The sequence below is a fragment of the Melanerpes formicivorus genome, unplaced genomic scaffold, assembly GCF_026170545.1.
Source record: "Melanerpes formicivorus ecotype bairdi unplaced genomic scaffold, bMelFor1.0.p_v2 SCAF_3, whole genome shotgun sequence".
Classification (NCBI taxonomy): domain Eukaryota; kingdom Metazoa; phylum Chordata; class Aves; order Piciformes; family Picidae; genus Melanerpes; species Melanerpes formicivorus.
The window spans coordinates 30173857-30199031 of NW_027142355.1; the positions used below are offsets into that span (position 1 = coordinate 30173857).

General features: G+C 40.2%; 1 long non-coding RNA gene across 1 annotated transcript in view; it reads left to right on the forward strand.

The window, feature by feature from the left end:
• Nucleotides 1-25175, forward strand: part of LOC137454529 (uncharacterized) — a 167269-nt gene that overhangs the window by 119271 nt on the left and 22823 nt on the right. The window contains exon 4 of the long non-coding RNA XR_010990630.1: nucleotides 13138-13282. This is a non-coding gene — a long non-coding RNA (uncharacterized lncRNA). The remainder of the gene's footprint in view (nucleotides 1-13137; nucleotides 13283-25175) is intronic.

Sequence of the window (25175 nt, forward strand, 5' to 3'; positions counted from 1 at the left end):
ATTCAGTTCACTGGTAAATTGGGAACTCAGGTTACGCTGATACTATCACACTGAGAAGTGCCAGTGCCCGCAACACAGAGCTGGTACAGCCATTTCAGGAATGGATGTTCTGGCACCAGACTGCATGCTTCCAGAGACTTTCTGCCATGGTTTGGGAATCTCAGCATGCCAGGAACTGGCCATAACAGACACGTTGCAGGCAGAAAATTAATATTTTAAGCTCTATCCATATACCAATGACAATGCTGCAATTTCAGAAAATGTGAAAAAAGAAGGTTCTTTTTTATTCTGTCATGATAATTAACACAGTTTAAGTCTATAAAATAACTCATGGTCTTACAAACAGAAACAAATCATAGAATAATTGGAAGGGACCTTTGAAGGTCATCCAGTGCAACCTCCCTGCAGTAAGCAAGGATGTCTTTGACTGGATTAGGTTGCTCAGATCCCTGTTCAACCTGACCTTTAATGTTTCCAGGAATGGGGCATCTACCACCTCTCTGGGCAACCTATTCCAATGTTTCACCACCCTCATAATAAAAAAAACTTCTTCTTATATCTAGTCTAAATTTACCCTCCTTAATTCAAACCCACTACTCCTTGTCTTATAGCACAGGCCCAATAAAAATCTCTGTCCCCGAATATCTTGTCATGGTTTAAAAAATCCTTTCTTTTAATTATCAAAATAAGACAGCTTCAGAAGTTCACAACAATTGTTGCTCAGTAAATTGCAGAATTGAAATAACACCTATGTGGGTTCTTATTATTAATAATTATTTTGTGGCTTATGAATCAATTTAATTCGAAGTGTCAAAATTCATTTAGACTCAACTGACTTACAGCATATTTTGTGACCTCGCTTTACTGGGAAAACACTTTGCACAGAAGGGCCATTTTGCTTGAAAAAGCCCTAGAATAATTTAAGAAAGGTCAGTATCAGAAACATACTTCATGTACTGGTTCTGTGGGTTTATATAACGTGAAGATATAGGAACAAAATTTGCACTCTGAGACCAAAAATGCCATACCACCTGTCTGTCATTTAATTTGTAGAGCTAGAAATGTTAAAAAGCAAGTATAGAATTCTATTGCATGAATTCCAGTAATACAAAGAGATGCTGGTCATTTAAATAATATTTAATATTAACATTTAATAATATTTAATATTAAACATAATTTATTATTATTATTATTATTATTTAAATAATAGGGGTGTTTGCAGCATTGATTTGCCAGGCTAACAGTTGTAACTTAAAAATACACTGGCCATAACTTGTTCAGGTTTTACTTTATTTTATTAGTATTCCCATTAGGATAAGTAGCAAGTTTTATACTACAAAGATTAGACATTAAAAAAAGAGTAAAACATGCAATTTACATTTCTTTTTGCCTGGTTTCTGATGGTGATTGCTCTTGATTTATTAAAAAATAAAACCATCAGCTGTGCTCCTGAAAATCCATTTCTAATGCAAGGAAGCTCAATTGCTCATCAAGAGGTTATGTGTCATTTTGCTCCAAATTGTTATCACTAGCTGTAGTTGGTCAAAAATGTTATCAGAATGGATTTGATGGAAGCTGTGCTATAAAATTATTACGTTAGAAAACCACTAGCAAAGAAAGAGCTTGAACTTTAAAGGAAAGCAAGAGGTTTTAAACCTCTACTAATCATCATCTTCCTTAATATAATGTTTTAACTCTATGAGTGCAATTATTTTCTTGGACATTTTCATTGAAGTAGTTAACATTTGCAAGTTAATTTTTTTGAAACTCCACACTATGGGAAATACTGAAAATAACTAATGAAAGCAAACTTTGAAACATAAAAACTTCAGAAATCATAAGTTCAGAGTTTTGGCTAGCTCTTCTCCCAGATAAATAGACCCAAGATGGAGAAAAAGGACAGAATCATATTTACTAATTTTATTGATCAGCCAATAAAGACTGGAAAATGAAGCAACTTATGCTTCTGCTCTTCATAGACAATGCAGTCAGGAGAAATGAAACAATATACTGAACTTCCTGCAACTTGCTTTTGTTCCATTTAGACTCCCACTAGTAAATATTAGATACTGTTTGTTTATGTGTGGTCCACACATTTTGATGAGGGGCTTGGCTATATCTTCTTAGTTAAGCAGTCCCCCTTGTTTACAGTGATACTTAGGAAATTTCCCTGTGTGTAGCCTCTGTTCATTTTAGAAGAGAAGAGAAGAGAATAGCGTAGCATAGCATAGCCTAGCATAGCACAGCATAGAATAGAATAGAATAGAATAGAATAGAATAGAATAGAATAGAATAGAATAGAATAGAATAGAATAGAATAGAATAGACCAGGTTGGAAGAGACCTTCAAGATCATCACATCCAACCTATCATCCAACACCACCCAACCAACTAAACCATGCAACCAAGCACCCTGTCAAGTCTCCTTCTGAACACCTCCAGCGATGGTGACTCCACCACCTCCCTGAACAGCCCATTCCAATGGCCAATCACTTCAGACAACTTTGAATTTCATGGGCATCACCTATTCTCTTCATTTTCTCCCTGTAATAGTCTAGCCATGTTCTTAAATCTATTATTTCCCAAACTGAGGTCTCAATTTAAGAGCCAAAAATGCATGCCTTAAGAAAATACACAGTCTTCCTGTATGTTTGGAAACACTGTGGGTGTAGATAGTTCCAGTAGAAAACTGTTTGTCCAGAGGTACTAAGAGCCAGAAACATATCTTTTTTGTTCATCTTTGCTAATTTTTCCTATCACTCTGCCTTTCAGGGCAGAGACTCTTGACACAGAATGTGAGTATCTGCTTCTCATCTGTGCTTGTGGGATTTCCCATTTTTATATCATCTTCAGGCTACCCAAATAGATTTGGTCATTCTTTGAAATAATTTATGGAATTATTAAATGCATTATATATATTCTTGTATAATTTGTAATGGTGTATAATTTGTATAATGACATTTGTATACATGTCAGCCTAAGCAGTCACCATCTGGACAGTCTCCTTTATTTCAATATGGCAGGGATGAGAGGATTAATTTTTATTGTTTTTTAAAAGTCCGATGAAGAACATATATGAGAAAAACACAGTAGCGTGCAAAGGAGCACTGAAATTCATCTGTGCTCTCTTAAACACTTACTGCTCATTTAGTCACTGTAGCAATAATAGGTAGAAGTTCCATTCTTGTTAAATATGCTCAAGTCTTATATTTCTTTAGTTACAATACTCACAAGTATTATAAGATGCTTGGCAACAGCATGGAGGCTCAGGGGAGATCTTATTGCTCTCTACAACTACCTGAAGGGAAGCTGTAGACAGGCAGGGGCTGGTCTCTTGTCCCAGGCAATCAGCACCAAAACAAGAGGACACAGTCTCAAGCTGTACCAGGGGAGGTTCAGACTGGATGTTAGGAAGAAGTTCTACACAGAGAGAGTGATTGGCCGTTGAAATGTGCTGCCCAGGGAGGTGGTGGCACCATCATCGGAGGTGTTTAGGAGGAGACTTCATAGGGTGCTTGGTTGCATGGTTTAGTTGATTAGATTGTGTTGGATGATGGGTTGGACATGATGATCTTGAAGATCTCTTCCAACCTGGTTCATTCTATTCTATTCTATTCTATTCTATTCTATTCTATTCTATTCTATTCTATTCTATGCTATGCTATGCTATGCTATGCTATGCTATGCTATGCTATGCTATGCTATGCTATGCTATTCTATTCTATTCTATTCTATTCTATTCTATTCTATTCTATTCTATTCTATTCTATTCTATTCTATTCTATTCTAATTCCTATTTAAGAATTCTTCCTAATAGAATCTAGAGCCTAGAGTCTTTAAAACAACTTAAAGAGTATTTAGTAGAAAGGGCATGTTTTATCATCATACATTATTTCCTTCTTGTAAGCAAGGAGAAGATGATAGCAAAATATCTTCTCAAGGTTGCAAACTTTCCAGATGAAGTAACAAACTCAGTGTTTGGCATCATGTCAGTTCCAAAATACTTTACCACATTAATTCTCTTTTACTTTTGCACAGAACACCCAAAGGCTCACTTCATCTCTAGAGTATTTTACCACACATATTTTAAGCACTCACTACAGCATAGCAGGCTTCAGCATTCATGGACATTCTTATCTGCTTTCCTGTTCTCACGTCATGTACTCAGAGGCAGCCTAATCGCCCCTCTCCAAATTAGCTATAAAGAAGTGTATGATTCTATGATGGCATTACTTTATGCACGATAGGCTGATTCTGGCTTGTTTCAAACATTATCTGGGTTATTTGGTATCTCAGCCATTCAGAAAAGTCCTCATACATTGTTCAGTTGCAGGTTTGTGATCTTTTTTTGTGTTCTCAAAAAGAAACTCACTTCAAAAATTCTAACCTTCTTACTTCTAGACAGAGTGAAAAATAAAACTCATTAATCATGTCCTGCAGAATGTCAGTATTATAGATGCTGTGGAGAGTTGCCACAGTGGCAGTAAAATATTCATATTTTCAGAAAACCAATTACAAGGTACAGTAAATCACTTAAATGTGTTATTGGTAATAGTCAGAAATCGGTGAGAATTTCTTCCTGTACACATTAATTACCTGAAGCAACCACTTCTTTTCATGGTCAGTGAGGGGAAAATGACAGTTGATGGTGAAAAGAGGAACTTCTGTTTGCACAAAAAGTCACTATTTCTCACCCTTGACTTCAACAAGATCTGAATGTACTCTTCAGCTCAGCAGTTAGCAGAAAATGAGCTCCAAAGATCCCTCTTAAAATCTTGTCGGTATCCCACCGAAAGCAGTTTTGCGATCCTGAGTCCTCCTGTCCATTTGATCTGTGTTTTCAGTGAAAAGAAAGCCTGTGAGATTACTCCTAGCAATGTAGAATGACATTGTTATTTTGCTTTGTGCTAGTGGTCCTTACTCTAACTAGCATTCCTTAACTTCCACATGAATGTAAGCTAAATCAATTCTGTCACTATTCCTCATCCTTTCAACTTTTTAATGTTCTAAATCACTCTCTCACAACTTTTCCTACCACAGTGATGACATGATACTGACATGTGGCTTGAGGGCTCGAGTATAATCTGTGGCTTAGGTAGCCACTTTGTGGCTATCTCACTTATGTGAAATCCATGGCAATTGTCATTTTGGCTCCACCCTTAGGTCTTCATCCCTTTACAAATGTGCACTTTTTTTGTGCTGGGTTAACACAGCTCTCTCACACCCCTACTCTCTCTCCCCCCACACAGATGGGAGGGAAAGTAACACAAAACCCCTCTAGTTTGAGATAAAGAGAGTTTAATGAGATGATAAGGTGCACAATTACCTTAGTCTACCTGCAGAAAAATGCAGAAAAAAGCAGAATTAGCAGCAGAAGCTGTTGACCTCCCCCACTCCCCAACCTGCAGCTCACCCAACAGAACAGACCAACACACTAAACCTGGACACTGAAAGCAGCAACCAGAACAAGAAGCCTCTCATGTTATAATTTAAACTTCAACCCCCATTATACTTTGCTCCAGTCAGCACTTTCATTCTGAGGCTGGCAGGATAGCAGCATGGTATTGAATATCAGCAGTAGATCCAACTCAACCCAACCCATCCCATGACACCTTTGCATCTTATAAATTGGGTGTGGTGATTAGCTGGATTGAATAACAGCCTTCTCCCCATGGTTTTGTACATTTTATAGTCAGGAACTTCAGGTACCACCATGACAGAAAAAAAAAAAAGTCAGGAAAAGAGTTCCTAGGATGTATTTTTAAACTGCTGCACACAACCAAACAGTGCTGGGTATGCAGCAATGTAATTGTTGAACAAAGACTGCACGTATTTTCTTTGCCAGCATTCTGCTAATAGTTACTATGGAAATATATATTAATTAATTTGTGATGTGTGTGACTATAAATATACTTCTTGTGTGCAGTGCCCACTTTGAGAAGCAAAATAATTTTGCATTGGGTGTACATGCAAGAAATATTTGCCTGAAACACAAGATGCTTATCACCTTTACTGAGCTGCTCTCTAGACAGCACTCCCAGACCTGAGTGAGATGTGTTGATTATAGCAAAAAAAGACAAAATCTCTCTCTCCTTCCTTAATCTCTCCTTATTTTATTCCTTTTTAAAAAATCTTTCTTCTTTTTTCCTTTTTGTTACCTTTTGTGTTCATTTTTCTGTTAGATGGTTTCCTTTTGTTTTCTTTGACATCTTCTCAAATACCATTCTACATATCACAGAAACTTTGTGGAGTTAAACTGCAAAGTGGATAAGATGGAGAAATATTTCTATGTACACTTGCCTAAGTTTACCTGTATTTGCTTAGAAGTGCTTTTAGATCTCCTTCCTGTGCTAGACCTCCTTCCTTTGCTACCAGTGGCTTGATCTTCATAACCTTCTTCGCTTGCCAAGCCAGTTCTCCATGGGGAAGACAAAATCAGGATGCTTCAAAATATTTCTGATCATCTTTGATTATTGATTGATTATGCTGTGCCTTCCAATAAAAAAAAAAAATCACCTGTGAGCCAGCAGAGAGTAACCTTTGGTTGCAACCAGAGTGATTCTGTTGTGTTTACACTGACTTAAATTGTAAATAATCCCAGTGAAGTGAGTGAGTCAACTCTAGGCATTGATATATATCTGAAATCAGAATCAGACCCCGTATGTTTTTATCTCCATATGCAGGTAAAAGCTTCCAGCACACCCACTGCAGGATAGATTCTACACGCAGCAGCTTTAATACCCAAGGGCACAGTGTTTACTTATAAAACTTACCTGAAATTAAATGTCTGGACAAAGAAAGTCTCTCTGAAGATCAGATACCATGTTCAATTGTTCCACTTCTGTTATCACCACTGAGACACAACATTGCTATCAGTTGTTTAAAAGGTGCATGACTTTGCTCTATAGATGAACTGTTCAGAATAGGGGTGATACCTGGTGGCTCACTGACCATTTTGGCCTCTTATGGCAGCATTCTGTGACATATCTGTAGTGTGTTAGCTATTCACATACCCACAGATATGACACATTTGGCTTGTGATTGTATTATACAGGCACACATAATTTATCTTACATAGAAGCTGCTCTCATGCTTTGTTGTTGCCTTACAAGCCTTCAAATGAAGCCACATATTCAATCACTCAACACTTACACAGGCAGAAATCATGACATCACACCTCCTCTTCATTGAAGTGTTCAGCTTTAGGACTCTTACCAGAAGAAGGACATGGATCTGATGGACAGGCTGGGAGCGCTGTGGCCTGAAGGAGACCTACAAGAAAGATGGACAGTAACTATTTACAAAGGCATCTAGGGCTAGGACAAGAGGAAGGGTTTTAAATTAGAGAAGGGTAGATTTAAATTGGACATTAGGAAGAAGTTCTTTGCTTTGAGGGTAGTGGAACAGGTTGTCCAGGAAGGTGGAGGCCCTATCTCTGGAGACATTCAAGGTCAGGCTAGCTGTAGCGCAGAGCAACCTGATTTAGTCAGGGATGCCCCTGCTTACTGCAGGAGGGTTGAACTGGATGACCTACACCTAGAGGTCCCTTCCAACACAGTGCATTCTATGTTTCTTTGATCCTTTACACAGATTTTGTGATTTGCTTCAACAATAGCAACATCTCATCTCTGTGGAGGTAAACTCATGACAGACAAAAATTAAATTACAGTTTCTTGACCTTTGACTACCTTGCCAATGCCAATGCCAATTTATCTCCCTTGGGAATGTGTGTGACACAATAAACCTATGGGCCCTCTGAAAGACATCTGGAAGTATTTTAAATCAACCCCCAAGACAAAATATTTTCTCTTTCTTTAATATGGCAGAGTATCAGTGTCAAATAACATATTTCTGCTTATCAGATATAAATGCTGAACTCCAAACCTATCATGAGCTTTATGGTACTTCCTACTAGGTAACTTCACTTAAATCTTTGTGTTTAAAGCCATCAGTATAATGCACTAGAATGTATACTGCGAAGCCATCAGCACCTATTTCAAAGTTAAACATTTTGATATTTGCAGGATTAAAATGTCACTATTTCACACTTTAAGGACTGGATCTCATGACCAAGTTTAATAAATTAATTCTTCAGAGGATAACTGAATCACTATACCATTTTTTTTAATTTGAGACCCAGTGATTACTGCAGCAGAAACTATTTAAATGAGCCTACTGGAGCAATTAAATATAAAAGAAATGAACATCTGTAATCCCTAAAACTTTCAGGCATCAAACATGCATTTATAGTTGCAACAGTTCACAGAATATTAATTAAATTTGAACACAGAAGCTATTTCCAGTTCTTTTCATAAAATCTATTTTTACACAAATACAGTTGGAATCTCTCATGATCACAAACAAATAGACATTTTAATTCTTCTTCATCTTATGGTACTAGGGATTTTCTTTGGAGCTTGAGAGTGAAAGTAGTTGTGCCAGTAAACCTCTTTAAGCTCCCACTTGATCTGAATTAGGGCTATAAAAAAAAATGAATGTGCCAATTCTGGTTGCATCTTCATGATGAAAGGAAATTTATGTGGGCATTAGAGGTATGCGGCTACAGTTGGGTATGTTTGGGTATCACCTTTGACTGGACAGTCAGACACAGGAACAGTAGTTGTCCATTCTCTTATGTGTGAGCCTTAATGCCATCTCCACTGAATGGAGAACATGGTTAGGAAATACCTTGAACTACAATAACAATTAAGCAGTCATTAGTATTACAGATGTTAATATACAATATTCCAAGAATCATAGAATTGTTTTGGTTGGAAGAGACCATTAAGATCATCTAGACCAACATCCAACCCAGGACCACAATCCAACCCAAGACCTCCCAGGGGAGGTTTAGACTCTAGGTGAGGAGGAAGTTCTTCACCGAGCGAGTTGTTCGTCATTGGAATGGGCTGCCCAGGGAGGTGGTGAAATCACCGTCCCTGGAGGTGTTCAAGAGGAGATTGGACGTGGCACTTGGTGCCATGGTCTAGTCATGGGGTCTGTGTTGATAGGTTGGACTCGATGATCCTTGAAGTCTCTTCCAACCTTAGTTATACTGTGATACTGTGATACTGTCTTGAAATGCCATGTCCACGCTTGTCTTGAAGACAGTGAATGGCAATGAGGCTGGTGAGAGGCCTCGAGCACAAGCCCTGTGAGGAGAGGCTGAGGGAGCTGGGTTTGTTTAGCCTGTAGAAGAGGAGGCTCAGGGGTGACCTCATTGCTGTCTACAACTACCTGAAGGGTGGTTGTAGCCAGGAAGGAGTTGGTCTCTTCTCCCAGGCAACCAGCACCAGAATGAGAGGACACAGTCTCAAGCTGCACCAGGGGAAGTTTAGGCTGGAGGTGCAGAGAAAGTTCTTCACTAAGAGAGTTGTTAGCCATTGGAATGGGCTGCCCAGGGAGGTGGTGGAGTTGCCATCCCTGGAGGTGTTCAAGAGGGATTGGACGTGGCACTTGGTGCCATGGTTTAGTAGGTATAAGGTCTTGGGTGAGAGGTTGGACTTGATGATCTTTGAGGTCTTTTCCAACCTTATTGATTCTATGATTCTATGAATCCACCACCTCCCTTGGCAGCCTGTTCCAATGCCTGACCACTCTTTCAGGAAAGAAAATTTTCCTAATATCCAACCTAAATCCTCCAAACCAATTAAAATCAATATTAAAATAACTATACATTTTTAGTTATCAGTGCAGCCCCTGATACTGATCACTGGCAAGCTTACCTGTCACAATTTGAGTTTTTAGAAAGAGTTAAAATGCAATAATTGCAATGAGGGTCTCTGCCTTTACTTTGAAATTCTGTTATTTGTTACAAATCCATGGAATTTATGTTAAAATTGTGATATATAGAGAAAATTTAAGTTCCTGTTATAATGTAGATGTGTCTAAGTCTTGTGCCTGTGCACACATTCAGTGCACTTCGGCATTATTTGCCTGGGGGGCCCAGGAGCTCCACAGCTAGTCCCTGCACAGGGGAGACAAATAGTTCTACAGGATTATTTGATATAAATACTGACTTAAAAGGAAGAGATCAAATGAACTTCACAACAAAGCATTTGACTAACCCTTACAGGAACTCTCCAGGTGGGAATTTTGGACAGCCAACTCCCCCAGGCAGCTCCTGCTGTGCTTAGTCCAATTACCAGACACTATTTTTGTGCTTTTGGTGGACCACTAGATGGATAAGGAACTGGCTTGATGGCCGCACCCAAAGAGTGGCTGTCAATGGCTCCATGTCCCAGTGGAGGCCAGTGACAAGTGGAGTCCCTCAGGGATCAGTCCTGGGACCTATCTTATTCAACATCTTTGTGGGGGACATGGACAGTGGCATTGAGTGCACCCTCAGCAAGTTTGCTGATGACACCAAGCTGTGTGGTGCAGCAGACACGCTGGAGGGAAGGGAGGCCATCCAGAGGGACCTTGACAGGCTGGAGAGGTGGGCACAGGCCAACCTCATGAAGTTCAATAAGAGCAAGTGCAGGGTCCTGCATCTGGGTCGAGGCAATCCCAGGCACAAATACAGGCTGGGCAGTGACTGGCTGGAGGATAGCCCTGAGGAGAGAGACTTGGGGGTGCTGGTGGACAAAAAGCTCAACATGAGCTCTCAGTGTGCACTTGCAGCCCGCAAAGCCAATCAGATCCTGGGCTGCATCAGGAGAAGTGTGGCTAGCAGGTCGAGGGAGGTGATCCTCCCCCTCTACTCAGCCCTGGTGAGACCCCACCTGGAGTACTGTGTCCAGTTCTGGAGCCCCTATTACAAGAGGGATGTGGAGGTGCTGGAACGTGTCCAGAGAAGGGCCACGAGGATGATCAGAGGGCTGGAGCACCTCTCCTATGAGGACAGACTGAAGGAGTTGGGGCTGTTCAGTCTGCAGAAGAGAAGGCTCCGAGGTGACCTAATTGTCGCCTTCCAGTATCTGAAGGGGGCCTACAGGAAGGCAGGGGAAGGACTTCTCAGGATATCAGGTAGTGATAGGACTAGGGGGAATGGAATGAAGCTGGAGGTGGGGAGATTCAGGCTGGATGTGAGGAGGAGGTTCTTCACCATGAGAGTGGTGAAACCCTGGAATGGGTTGTCCAGGGAGGTGGTCGAGGCCCCGTCCCTGGGGGTGTTTAAGAGCAGGCTGGATGAGGCTCTGTCCAGCCTGATCTAGTGTGGGGTGTCCCTGCCCATGGCAGGGGGGTTGGAACTAGATGATCCTTGTGGTCCCTTCCAACCCTGAATGAAACTATGAAACTATGAAACTATGCTTAAGATGTGCTGATTAACTCCCTGGGTGGAGAAACTGGCAGTTCCAGGGACACCCCTAAGCAATTTCTGCTGTAGAACTGACCAAACTCTCGAAAGATTGTTTTAAATGGTCAGTAGCAACTGTTTCTGAAGATACAGAAATAGTCACACAGGACAGTGTTTTGTATTTAGTTAAGATGGGGCATTTTAAACACAAAATTCAATATTTCATGCATATGCTGCAGTAGTCTTATTGAACCATGGCCCAGCTGAATTATAAGAATTCACTGAATAGTTGAATTTGGCACTGCGTGAGACATTTCTAACAAAGACTCCTGTCACCTTTGTGACAATGACTGACCATCCCATTCACAAAATTTGATTACATGCATGAACATGTCCTTATGGAAAAGAGCTTAATAAATTAGGATTTTTTACAATGACTTGTACATTAGTATCTGTGTGAAACAATAGATGAGCCATTCAGTACTCTCCATAAATCCTAGAGACAGTGCTTACACTCAGAACGTTATTTCCCATTAAGGTGTGAACTAGTCTGCAGTCTGGGCTGGTATTTGCAGTGCTTAAAACTACATTTTCATACCTTTCCCCTGCTATTTTCTATTCTGTGTTTTCAGAAGAAGCCACGTGGAGTCAGACCTCACTGTTTCTGCTTACAAATTCTGTAATAACTTTGCATAGCTAAGATCATATACACATATACAACAGAAGAATGAGCATCAGTCTTCAAACTTTGCAGATGCACTTAAAATATCCAAAAGTGGTGTTTAAAATTAGCAAGAGGAAGCCCTTTAAGAAACAGAAGTATATATTTGGGCTGCAATACCAGGAAAGAAAATGGCATGAGATTTGCTGCAAACAATAATGCTGTAATGAAAAAGACTTAGTTTATTCTTCTCTGTGGCAATTATATCAGGATAGCAGGTGCCAAGTGTGGAATATGACACCAAGCTGTGTGGTGCAGCAGACACGCTGGAGGGAAGGGAGGCCATCCAGAGGGACCTTGACAGGCTGGAGAGGTGGGCACAAGCCAACCTCATGAAGTTCAATAAGAGCAAGTACAGGGTCCTGCATCTGGGTCCAGGCAATCCCAGGCACAAATACAGGCTGGGCAGTGACTGGCTGGAAAGTAGCCCTGAGGAGAGAGACTTGGGGGTGCTGGTGGACAAAAAGCTCAACATGAGCTCTCAATGTGCACTTGCAGCCCGCAAAGCCAATCAGATCCTGGGCTGCATCAGGAGAAGTGTGGCTAGCAGGTCGAGGGAGGTGATCCTCCCCCTCTACTCAGCCCTGGTGAGACCCCACCTGGAGTACTGTGTCCAGTTCTGGAGCCCCTATTACAAGAGGGATGTGGAGGTGCTGGAACGTGTCCAGAGAAGGGCCACAAGGATGATCAGAGGGCTGGAGCACCTCTCCTATGAGGGCAGACTGAAGGAGTTGGGGCTGTTCAGTCTGCAGAAGAGAAGGCTCCGAGGTGACCTAATTGTGGCCTTCCAGTATCTGAAGGGGGCCTACAGGAAGGCTGGGGAGGGACTTCTCAAGATCTCAGGTAGTGATAGGACTAGGGGGAATGGAATGAAGCTGGAGGTGGGGAGATTCAGGCTAGATGAGAGGAGGAGGTTCTTCACCATGAGAGTGGTGAAACCCTGGAATGTGTTGTCCAGGGAGGTGGTCGAGGCCCCGTCCCTGGGGGTGTTTAAGAGCAGGCTGGATGAGGCTCTGTCCAGCCTGATCTAGTGTGGGGTGTCCCTGCTCATGGCAGGGGGGTTGGAACTAGATGATCCTTGTGGTCCCTTCCAACCCTGAATGAAACTATGAAACTATGAATAGTGGACTTAGGAATTGGAATGGACAGAGGCTACATAAACTGTTCTCTTTAAACAGAGCAGAAGGGAATTCTGAGCCAAAGAAGAAATGGAACAATTCCCTACAAAGTCTATAGAAGGAGTCTGAACCTGAAGTTTCAAAAGCATCATCACAATATCCAAAGAGGACAGTTCATGTATTTGTGAATACTGGGGAAATAAAGGTAAAACTAATGAAGCTTTACAAATATCTCAGTTCCTAAATGCTGCTGACCTCTGCATGGTAAGACTTTATTTGCTGGATTTTTTGTTGTTGGGGTTTTTTTTGTTTGGTTTGGTGTTTGGGTTTGGTTTTTTTGGTCAAGCCATATTTTATTTAGGTATGACTTCATGTTGCCATTTTACACAGCAATATTTCACAAAAAAAGAAATGTCTACCACTGCTGTTTCCTTATTCAATTTAGAAACAAGCAATGATCTTTAAGAATATTTAAGTAAGATACTGCCAGCAGCAGAAAGAAAAATAAGAATAAAAGAATAATAACATTTCATAAGGTAATAAAAACAGTTCCAGAGCATCTTCTTTCATTAACAGTCACTACTCCCTGTCAGCTCATTCACTTAACTTGCTGTTTTAATCACTCATTTTATCAAATTTAATTAATCTAGACATAATCATGTAAAGTGTAAGCAGTATATCAGGTAATAATTAATAATGACAAATAATGCAGTTACTTTATTTTATTCTCCATGCAATACTATGATAAGGCTTTGTAAGAGAAGGAAAAGTGAAACAAACATTACCTGATTTGTCAACAGTCTGCAACAAAGCGGGAGATGAGATTTGGGGTCATGGATTTTGTTGTTCCTATACAAACTATGAGTCTGGAAGAACTGACTTCAGAATCTTGAGACTGAAAGGAAAGATTACTATTGATCAACATCTGTACACAAGAACAGACACCTATGTGGTTTACTTAAGAGTCTTTTGCTCTGGGGAGCTGCAATAACTGTAACTCTTGAATTGCTTTGCTCTAGACTTTTCTCAGTCCATAGATGTGCACCTGCAAAAAGTCAGAAGAATGAGTGTAGGACAGCATTTCTCTGTGTGGGCATGTGCATGGGCACACAAGTACATAACCAGAACAAAGGCAAATAAAAGGTCTGTGAGCATTAAGATGCCACTCTAACTTGACAATGTCTTTAAAATTATTTCTTAATCAGTCAAATGACTGGTCCTGAATAGTCTGGTTTCCCACTAATTTGACAGTATTACTCCAAAAATTCCTACCTCTCCACTTGTGAATACTTGGGCATATGATATACCAATCTTGTATCATTCCACACACAGAAATTTGAGTACTTACTTGAAAGTGTATTGAAAACAAACACAAAGGGCAGTGGATACAAACTAGAACACAGGAAATTCCACCTCTCTATGAGAAAAAACTTCTTCACTGTAAGGGTGATGGAACACTGGAACAGGCTGCCCAGAGAAGCTCTGGAGTCTCCTTCCCTAGAGACTTTCAAGACCCATCTGGATGAAATTCTGTGTGCCCTGCCCTAAGTGATCCTGTTTTGACAGGGGGAGTTGGAGTCAGTGATCTCCGAAGGTCCCTTCCTACCTCTTTCATTCTATGATTCTATGATCTAAGACTCAGCTGTGTGTTTTTAAAAAACATGTACAATTTGTGCATCTCCAATACTCATATATTGAACTGAACAGCAGAATTGATCAGGATGATCAATCCATAACCATATTCTTCTGTTTTACAACTGCATGCTGACATACAATAGTTGCATGAGGCATAAAAATATCAATTATGAATAAATGTTTTTAGAAGACAAGCGGTGAAAAATGGGTAAAGGAAATTATTGTCAGAGTTCAAAATAAATTCTGTAGTAGCATCTAGAAAATTATGTTCATAATTACCCACCTTAAAAGAACATTATGCTTAACTAAAATAGTAGTCACTTAGTCTTATCATTCTATTCAGTTCCCACACACACAGCACAAAGGAATATCTGTCTGAAGAATTAAAAAGGCCAGCTACAAATCTTCACAACAAAATCTCTTCATTTTTCTGCACATAAACTGGTCAAGCATATGTGAACTTTTTCAGCAAAATTGTTCACCAAACTTTATTTTAAAAACTTTTATTACTAATTTCCTGCTTTGTTCAGTGAATTAACATAGACCTTTACCATTTGAAATGTACTTTGATATTTAGAATGCCAGTCAAGAAAAAGTAAAGTAATGCTAAGCTTCTAAAAACAAGCACATGTTTATAAAGAGTCAGTTTTCACTCTTCTGCCCTCATCAGATATTACGTTTTCCTCTTTACTGGACAGATGGGCAGAGTCCAATGGGATGGCTTTCAACAAGTCCAAGTGCCGAGTGCTGCACTTTGGCTACAGCAATCCCATGCAGAGCTATAGGCTGGGGTCGGAGTGGCTGGAGAGCTCCCAAACAGAGAGGCACCTGGGTGTGCTGATCGACAGCCACCTGAATATGAGCCAGCAGTGTGCCCAGGTGGCCAGGAGGGCCAATAGCATCCTGGCCTGCATTAGGAATAGTGTGGCCAGCAGGAGCAGGGAGGTCATAGTGCCCCTGACTCTGCTCTGGTTAGGCCGCACCTTGAGTACTGTGTCCAGTTCTGGGCCCCTCAGTTTAAGAAGGACATTGAAACACTTGAGCGTGTCCAGAGAAGGGCAACAAGGCTGGGGAGAGACCTTGAACACAAGCCCTATGAGGAGAGGCTGAGGGAGCTGGGATTGTTTAGCCTGGAGAAGAGGAGGCTCAGGGGTGACCTCATTGCCCTCTACAACTACCTGAAGGGTAGTTGTAGCCAGGAAGGGGTTGGTCTCTTCTCCCAGGCAACCAGCACCAGAACAAGGGGACACAGTCTCAAGCTGCGCCAGGGGAGGTTTAGGCTCGAGGTGAGGAGGAAGTTCTTCACCGAGCAAGTCATTCGGCATTGGAACGGGCTGCCCAGGGAGGTGGTTGAGTCATCGACCCTGGAGGCGTTCAAGGGGAGATTGGACATGGCACTTGGTGCCATGGTCTAGTCATGGGGTCTGTGTTGATAGGTTGGACTTGATGATCCTCGAGGTCCTTTCCAACCTAAGTGATCTGTGGTACTGTGATACTTTCCCAGTGTATCCTCCTATCCATAGCACATTTTTCTAAACATAAATTTTAAATCCTGCTAGTTGCAGCAATACCCATAGAACATTTTGCCAAAATAGGCTAAAAAGTTTCTCTGCTTGCAGCTTCTGACACACCCTAGTAATCATGAGAAGATCAGTTTGCTGTTAATATTTCAGGAGACTTCGCTGCACACCACAGAAAGATGTTTAATGCCTTTTAGAGCACATTTCAATTCATAAAATCATTTAATATATAAGATTCTGAGCCTCACTTGCTAGGAAAAATCCGTGGCTGCTTTGATAGGGCTTTAGTCACATCACTCTTACAACAATGAAAGAGCAGAACAGAATCCCTGAGCATAAATGTCTTTTTTCTGCAGTTGTTTCCATGAACAAAACATCTGAATTTCAACATCTGCTCCCATAAGTTCCTGCATAGTCCTCAGAAGATATAAATTCTGCTCTTACCTTGTGTTACTATCTCGGGGGTCCAAACACAAATGTAATTGTCAACTAATTGGAGACTTCTTGAATTAATCAGTCTTGTGCTAAGATGTGCTATATTCCTCATAAATAATTTCTGATAGTTCCACCTTTTCATCTCTTATTCAAGACCATAAACACAACATCATCCTCAACTTGGGATCTTTCTTTGTCCCCAAGGCGGCATCTAAATACTTCTTTCTACATAAAAGCCTTCAATGCAGGTCCCATTCAACCACTTAGTTGGAAGTCTTGTCTAAATCCTCATCATTCCATTTTTCTGTTATTGTATTGTTTGTTTCTTTGGTTTTGCAGTGAATGTAATTGTGAGTGCAATTTGGTGAACACAGTTTTGTATGGCTTATGCCCACTGAGATTGGTGCTGCAAACCCCAAATTTCATCTTAATTCTTCTGCCCTTTTACACTCAGGGCATTTTTTTCCCCTCATTTCTCTTCATGCTTGAGAAGACCTTCCAATAACTGTCCTTCCTTGTTGTCCTTCAAATTCCCACTCAAATCCTCATGTGCTGTCATATTTAGAAGCACCTGACATAAGATAGACCTGTTGAAAATCTTCAGTTACTGCTGTCTAAATATTTCCTTGTGTTCTTCTTTTTTCTGTGTTCTTCTTATACTGACTGTTTTTATAATCTTCAGATTGTGAATGCTCTAGAATAAACATATTTTTGTTCTGTGTATTCCCATCTCTTCAGACATTACCATTCTATCCATGACTGTAAGGTAAAGTAATAGAAGTAAAAATTACTGGTGTTGAATTGCATCAGTTGCTGCACACAACATATATTAAATCTGGAATTTATAACAGAAATATTTGGTTTCATATTCCTTTTTCATGTCTCTCTTGACTTCTCTCTACAAATTTTCTTTTCCATATTTTTGTCTGCTTTCATCTGGGAAGTTCTGTCTTTCTGTCTTTTCCATCATTATGGCTTTGTGCTTGTTATTTAATCTGCCTCAAACCAGCCTTAATGTATGTCTCTGTTCCATCATTCTCACTGCTATGTCTCTCTCTCCCTCCTTTTCATTATTATGTTCCATTTCCAAATATTTTTGAAGATTCAACAGCTACATCTGCATAAATAGTAATGGATTGAAGTTATTCTCAACCTTAATACAAATATTCAGAGAGAAAAAGCTAGTTTTAAAGTGCCTTTTTTACTAAGTGGCCTGCACTTGTATGTGTACTGGGATCCAGTTTCTGTGCCAGTCTCACCCAATCAAAATGCAGACTGTCTCATCTTGCAGCATTAGTCTCCAGAGAGTCAAGTACAGAAAAGCAGAAACAGCTGCATACTTTTAAGTGTGGTATAAAACAGACCTTTTTTTTTTGGGGGGTGGGGGGGGAGGGCACACCAATTGCTTCAAGTCTACTTTTTTTTGCAGATGTGGAGTTACTATGGTATTACAAAAGATGCAGCACTACATTTCTGTGAGAGCATGTTTAGACAGGTGTAGGATACTTCATGAAACCCCATCCTTCCCTATCTGTATTCCTGGGGTTTTTTCAGCCTAAATTTATGTATTTCATAGAGACGAACTGGATAGAGATACTAAGAAATATTTGTTTTTCTTCTGGGAAAACCAAAACCAAACCAAACCAAGCCAAACAAATAAATCCCCCACAAAAACAAACAAAACCCCTCATATTTATTTCTGTCAAAGACTAACACCAATGCATTTTTTCTACACTATTTTTAACAATAAACTAGAAGCCCCTGGTCTTCTATCCACTATAGACTTTAAGCTAACTACAGGATGCATCCTTCCAGCAATGAACTCAATGGCTAGCTGAGAATTTTAACTTCATTTAGTCAAAAATACCATTTGTGTTGGAAAAGCCACTTTGACAGATGTTTGGGGTTTTTTAGCTGATAATCATATCAGGCTATTAGATCAGATGAGTCAGAGAATCATGGAATGGTTTGAGTTGGAAGGCACCTTAAAGATCATCTAGTTCTAATCTGCCTGCCATGGGCAGGGACACCTTCCACTAGACCAGGTTGCTCAAGGCCCCATCCAAAGAATCAGGCCACACAATGTTTTTCAAGTTCATTATTTTTTTCCCCACTTTTTGCCTGAAAGAATTTGCCATCAGAGTTATGGGATCAGAAGGACCACTGTGAGGAGATACTGAGGAATGAGAAACAAGTATAGTATTTGAGCATGTAAAGTACTAGTGCATATGAAGTGCTAGTGGAGGAGTGTTTAATGGAAACTGTACAAGAAATCTGTAGAAAATCAGGCTGGTTTAATGCTGCTTCCCAAAGGACAGCTTTTTCTTTCTGTGGTACCATCTACTGTGGTTAGACTAGACTAGACTAGAATAGTCTAGACTAGACTAGAATAGTTAGGCCACATCTCGAGTACTGTGTCCAGTTCTGGGCCCCTCAGTTTAGGAAGGATGTTGACTTGCTGGAACGAGTCCAGAGAAGAGCAACAAAGTTGGTGAGGGGTTTGGAACACAAGCCCTATGAGGAGAGGCTGAGGGAGCTGGGGCTGCTCAGCCTGGAGAAGAGGAGACTCAGGGGTGACCTTATCACTCTCTACAACTACCTGAAGGGAGGTTGTAGACAGGCTGATGATGGTCTCTTCTCCCAGGCAGCCAGTACCAGAACAAGAGGACACAGTCTCAGGCTGCGCCAGGGGAGGTTCAGGTTGGATGTTAGGAAGAAGTTCTATACAGAAAGAGTGATTGCACTATGGAATGGGTTGCCCGGGGAGGTGGTGGAGTCGCCGTCATTGAAGGCGTTCAGAAGGAGACTTGATGGGGTGCTTGGTGCCATGGGTTAGCTGTTTGGTGGGTTGGATTGGTTGATGGGTTGGACACGATGATCTTGAAGGTCTCTTCCAGCCTGGTTTGGTTTATTCTAATAAAGGTTTATTCTAATAAAGAATAGACTAGCCTAGAATAGAATAGAATTAACCATATTGGAAAAGACCTTTGAGATCATGAAGTCCAGCCTATCACCCAACACCATCCAATCAACTAAATCATGGCACCAAGTGCCTCATCCAGTCTCCTCTTAAATACTTCCAGTGAAGGTGATACCACCACCTCCCTGGGCAGCCCATTCCAATGACCAATCACTCTTTCTGTGAAGAACTTCTTCCTAACATCTAACCTAAACCTCCCCTGGTGCAGCTTGATGACTGCTGGTAACTCACTGTGGTGCTTTAAAACATTATCAATCACAGCTGTTTATTTCCTTGCCTTTGTTGAGGGCTACTACTCCCATAGTAAAGGCGTTAAAATGTAGCCTGTTCCCATGTCAGCCATTCCAATGCACGGGACTTCTAACAGCCTAAACTGCTTATGAAAGGATGCTGAAACACTTTTACAAACTAAGGCAAGCTGGCTGATCCCTGGCACACACTGCCACTGCTGTGACAACCTCCAGCAGAAAGTTATTCTGCTCTGTGGGGCCACCATGTCCAGAACCACTAGAGCTTCTTGCTCAATAAATGTGATTCAGAGCCTGTAGACCACATCCACACCGACATAAATGATTGTGTGGTCAAGATGTTTGTTGTAGTGGTTGCTGTATATTTTGTCACGGTACATTCCCACATAAAAGAGTACACAATAAGAAAACTAAAATGCCATAGAACGTACCAGACAGCACTGTGCATGCTGCTGTGTAAATTAGGACTGTGGTTACAATGAGTTACAAGAACCTAAGACTGGTGCAGAGTCTCCGTAACAGTGACACTAACAGTCCTTTAATTGCTGTGTTTTGCATAAATTAAGAAAGCAGTCCAATTGGGTGCTTGTGAACTGCAAAGACATTGGACATTGTTTTACGTGAATTAATGTAGCTGAAAGACTCTCTCTGAGGAGAGTCACCAGATGCCTGAGAACCTTCAGTGCCACCCCTGGCCGCTGAAGGACATTTATGCTTCCTTTGTCTCATGTGGTGCCACCTCTCAACACTGTCTCTATGGCTTACTCCACTTCTTGCTGGCCACAAGGGAGGACATGCAGGGGAGCTGGGGACTGCTAGGATGTTTCAGGTCCCTGCTTTTTTGACTTGCCACACTTCTGGGTAAGCCATTCTATGTCATTTTGTAGCTAACAGTAGAAACATCAGTCTCCAAGCAGGTTAAGGCAACTGCAATTCAACATCCTTTCCATGGAAAAATTACCTGAAAAAAGGAAATTACACCTGCTGCATTGTTTGACCCAAACAGGACAAATATAAAAGCTCTTGAATGTTAAAATGATTTCACAACATCTTAAATAACTGCTGATCTGAAAAGAAAGTTTGGCAAACTTTTTCTTACAAAATAAAGTCTCTTGTTCACCAGTATGCTGGCAGTTCATTGCTAGTGGCACTAATGGTTGCTGATCCACCAGTCACTATGCACAACAGGCTTCTCTTCTGAAGTGGCAGCCACATAAAGAATTGTCTCACATATGAATCTTTATGGGAAATAGAAAAAATGAAAGTCCCAACTACTATATAGCTATCTTATACCTTATCTTAGAAAAATCAATATACCAAATTAGCTCTAAGCAATATCCGGTACTAGGTATTAATCAATAACTAGAGTTAAAGAGAGCTATTTTCTTATATAGTGGTTTAAATGAAATCACAACGAAGAAAATAGCGTACTGATCAAATAGCACTTTCTGTTACTCAGAGGAGAAATAAAAACTGTCTTAATCTCTACTCCATCTATTAAAAACTTGAAAATATTTGCCCTTAGTTCTCCAGGTATTTTTGTAGCCCAGCAGTTAATATCTGCATCACGATATACTTAATTCTTCATGTTGGGTTTGGGTTTTTTTTTCCCTTAGATCTTGACAGTTTCTTCCTGTATCTTACCAAAAGTCTTCTGCCCTATTCTGAGTCCAAGGCTGCAGTTCTCCTGCCCTGCTGACACTCTGATAAAGATTTCAGCCACAGATGTCCATCGTTCCTACCAAGATCAGACAGCAAATACAGCATCCCAACTTGATAATGTCAAACACCAGTGTCTGACCAAAATAATCTGTACCAGTGTGCTGGAAGATGAGCTGCCGGGGCAGACAGCCAGCCTGGCTGGGCAATGAACTTCTAAAGGAATTAAGGGAAAAAAGAGGGTGTATCATCTTTGGAAGGAAGGTGAGGTTACCCCTGAAATGTTTAAGGATGTTGCTAGGTCATGTAGGAAAAAAATTAGAGAGACAAAAGCCCATTTAGAGCTTAGACTGGCCACTGCTGTGAAGGACAAGAAAAGAACCCTTTCACAAATATATTAATGGCAAGAGGAGGGGCAAGGACAACCTCCACTCCTTGGTGGACATGAAGAGGAATATAGTAACTAAAGATGAGGAAAAGGCAGAGGTGCTTAACACCTTCTTTGCCTCAAATTTTAATAGCAGGATAGGTTGTCTTCCAGACAACTGGCCTCCTGAGCTGGCAGATGGAATCAGGGAGCAGTATAGTTTCCCTGTGATCCAAGAGGAAGTAGTTAGAGACCTCCTTGGCCGCTTGGATCCCCACAAGTCCATGGGACTGGATGTGTCAAAAAGAAGTTTTGAAGAAAATCTACCACTCATTAGGGGAAAAGGGAAAACAAAAATCAACCAAAATCACTCACCTCAGATGACTGGCAGAGTAAAAGTTTGCAAAGCTTGTTTTAATCTTGAGGTAATCATTTTTCCCATTTTGACTACTCTATGCTGCCCAAGTTTATGTTACCCTAGGCCTCCACTCCATCTGGCCTTTAGGTGAATCTATCACTTCCACCTGCCATATCTGACAGTTTTTTAAAAGTTGTGGTATATATAGGCAGAGAGAGAAAAGAGACATAAGCAAATTCTAGTTGATTTTTCCTTACTGGAGAATCAAGAATAAATTTACTACTGACTCTTTTATCTTTAACTGAGAAACATTTATTCTCTTGTTCTGCAAAGACACATACAGGAGCATAGTCAACTCATTGTTAAAGCACCAGCTTGGAATGGGAAACAAAACTGGTACTTGAGAGATTTAATTAATTATTTTCTTGGATTGAATTTGTCACCCCCAGGAACTTGTCTGGTGCATTCCACAATTTTGCTTTTTCTCCTGTGTATTTTTCTGATAGGAATGTTTCCCAGACATCAATGAGGAGTGACTTAAATTGCATAAATCTAAAATTAAAACAACAAAAAAAGAAGAAAAGCTGCCACTTCAATCCCCAGGCTCCTCACCTGATATTCTCTAGCCCCCTCTAAACTGGCCATCAATGCCACTAGCAGTGAAAGTGAGAAGCACAACGTTGCTGATACTAGCACCTCTGTGTCAATTGCAGCAATATCCAGTGCCCTTGGAATGGGAAAATTTCTCCAAGCTGCAAGCCATTAGTGGCACTGTTAAATACCCTCCTTCAAAGTGTTCTTCCTGTAGTCAATAAAAATAAAATAGAGTACATGGAAAACTGAGGTAATTGCAAGAACACAGAGGCAGTTTAAAAATATTATTTAACCCCTTGGACATACAGCATCTGCGAAGAAATGTAAGGACTGAGATTCATCTGAATTTGTGCAATTTCAAAGTAATTGCCAAAAATATTGTGTAGAAATGGGCATATCTGAGGTTCTATTTATGTAAACTCTCCAACATACGTAGTGAAAGCCTGTCTGAAGATCATCTAGGAATGGATTTTTAAAGGAGATTTTCAGACTTCATGACCTTCACTGAGATGGTCATAGCTTCTCTCCTATCTGGGACTTCAGTTGATTAGATGGTGTTGGGTGATAGGTTGGACTCAATGATCCCAAAGGTCTTTTCTATTCTATTCCTAACTCAATATCTTGCTTATCATAAAAAATAAATAAATAAATAAAAGTAGGAAAGGAAGAATGAAGAAATACCTCAAAATACTCCTGCTGTTATCTCTGCCTTTCTGTGATAATCTTCATTGTCATTTTCTAAATCTTCACAAGCAGGGCAGAATAGACAGACTAATATCTTTGGAATATCTGTAGTCACTCTGAGGATAACAGAATTTCAAGTCATTGCCTTTCACTGGAAAAATCATCAGGATGTAGTGGTGGAAAAATAAAGCAAGAGAATCCTTCACGCTGTGACTTAGCGCTACATGGAGCTGGCATCACCTATTCTGAGATTTCAGTATACTTGTTGCATGCTAATGCACAGCAGCACATTGTGCCACAGTATGCTGACCATGAGAAAAGCCTCATTTTGGAAAAGCACTAAAATTGCTTCCATATTCCTCTGGCAATATGAGGTTTACAGCTGTGACAAATTGCTTATCTCTTCAAGCCTTCACTTAAATCAATCAGCAGGCATTTCAGTTATTTTAAACATTGGTATAAATCAAAGTGCAACTGCTTTTATCTACAGCCAATGCTACAATGTTAAGTACAGTATACAGCCTAGGTTGAATAACACTGATTCCTTCCTCCCATTCTCACTCTTTCCTGAGAAAAGATTCAACTGCTGGTTTCTGTACTAAAACCAGCAAATACAAAAAGGAGTAGTAAGAAATCCTGTGCCAGAGTATTGCTATGATTTATTAAATAAGGAATGCTTTGATCTAGAATACTGAAGAATAATAATAATGCATTTACAAACAAAGGGATTTGTTTTTAATGAAATGTATATATTACAAATTAATGAGCAGTCTGATTATATAATGCAATATGAAGTTACAACAAGATATTACCTGTGGGATAAATATCAAATTAGATTGAGAGATAAAGCGAATGATGAAGTTTAAATTAAATATAAAGCCTCTTTTCTTAAAAAAGGGAATTAATACCCATCATGAACTGGACATTTTAAAATAAATGCAGTAAGAAGATTTATTCTGCACACTGAATAAATATTTGCTTCAAATTTGATAATATAAATATATACTTTTTAAAGAGCTCTTAGGGAAAAACAAGCAAAAACAAACTAAAATTAATGTTAGTACTTATAATCCAAATTCTTCTTTACAAATAAAACTATTGGAAGTACCTTTTTCCTCTGTAAACCATCCTTAAACTAGCCTTTTTTGTAAAGAAGCTTTTCTTTGCATGGATTGTCCTGGAGTTTTCTTCTTCTTCAAGATTTCTTACACTGTCCTTTCAAATATTTAGAAAATACTAGTACTGGAGGTAAGATAAAACTCTTGATAGACTGTTTCTGTACTGGCAGGCCTTTTTATCTGTGCTGTATCAGTGCATATTAGTGCACAGGATGCCACTAGAAAGTGTGGTCTGACCAAGGAACGCATTTCTTACCGACACTCCATCCATACCCCATACCTCACTAGAAAAACTCTCTCCACAACTATCTGTAACACAAACCTTCTCCATCACATCTCCTGCTTGCTTCTGTACTGCACAAATTGATGCTTATGCGTGGCTAGTGAGATATAGCTGAACTAAAGCCTTTCTTTCAAAAAGCTCTCACAGTGAATGGGAGAATGGAAACATTATGATCAGTAACAAATCAGTGGAAAAGACTTCTAAATGGGAATAATTG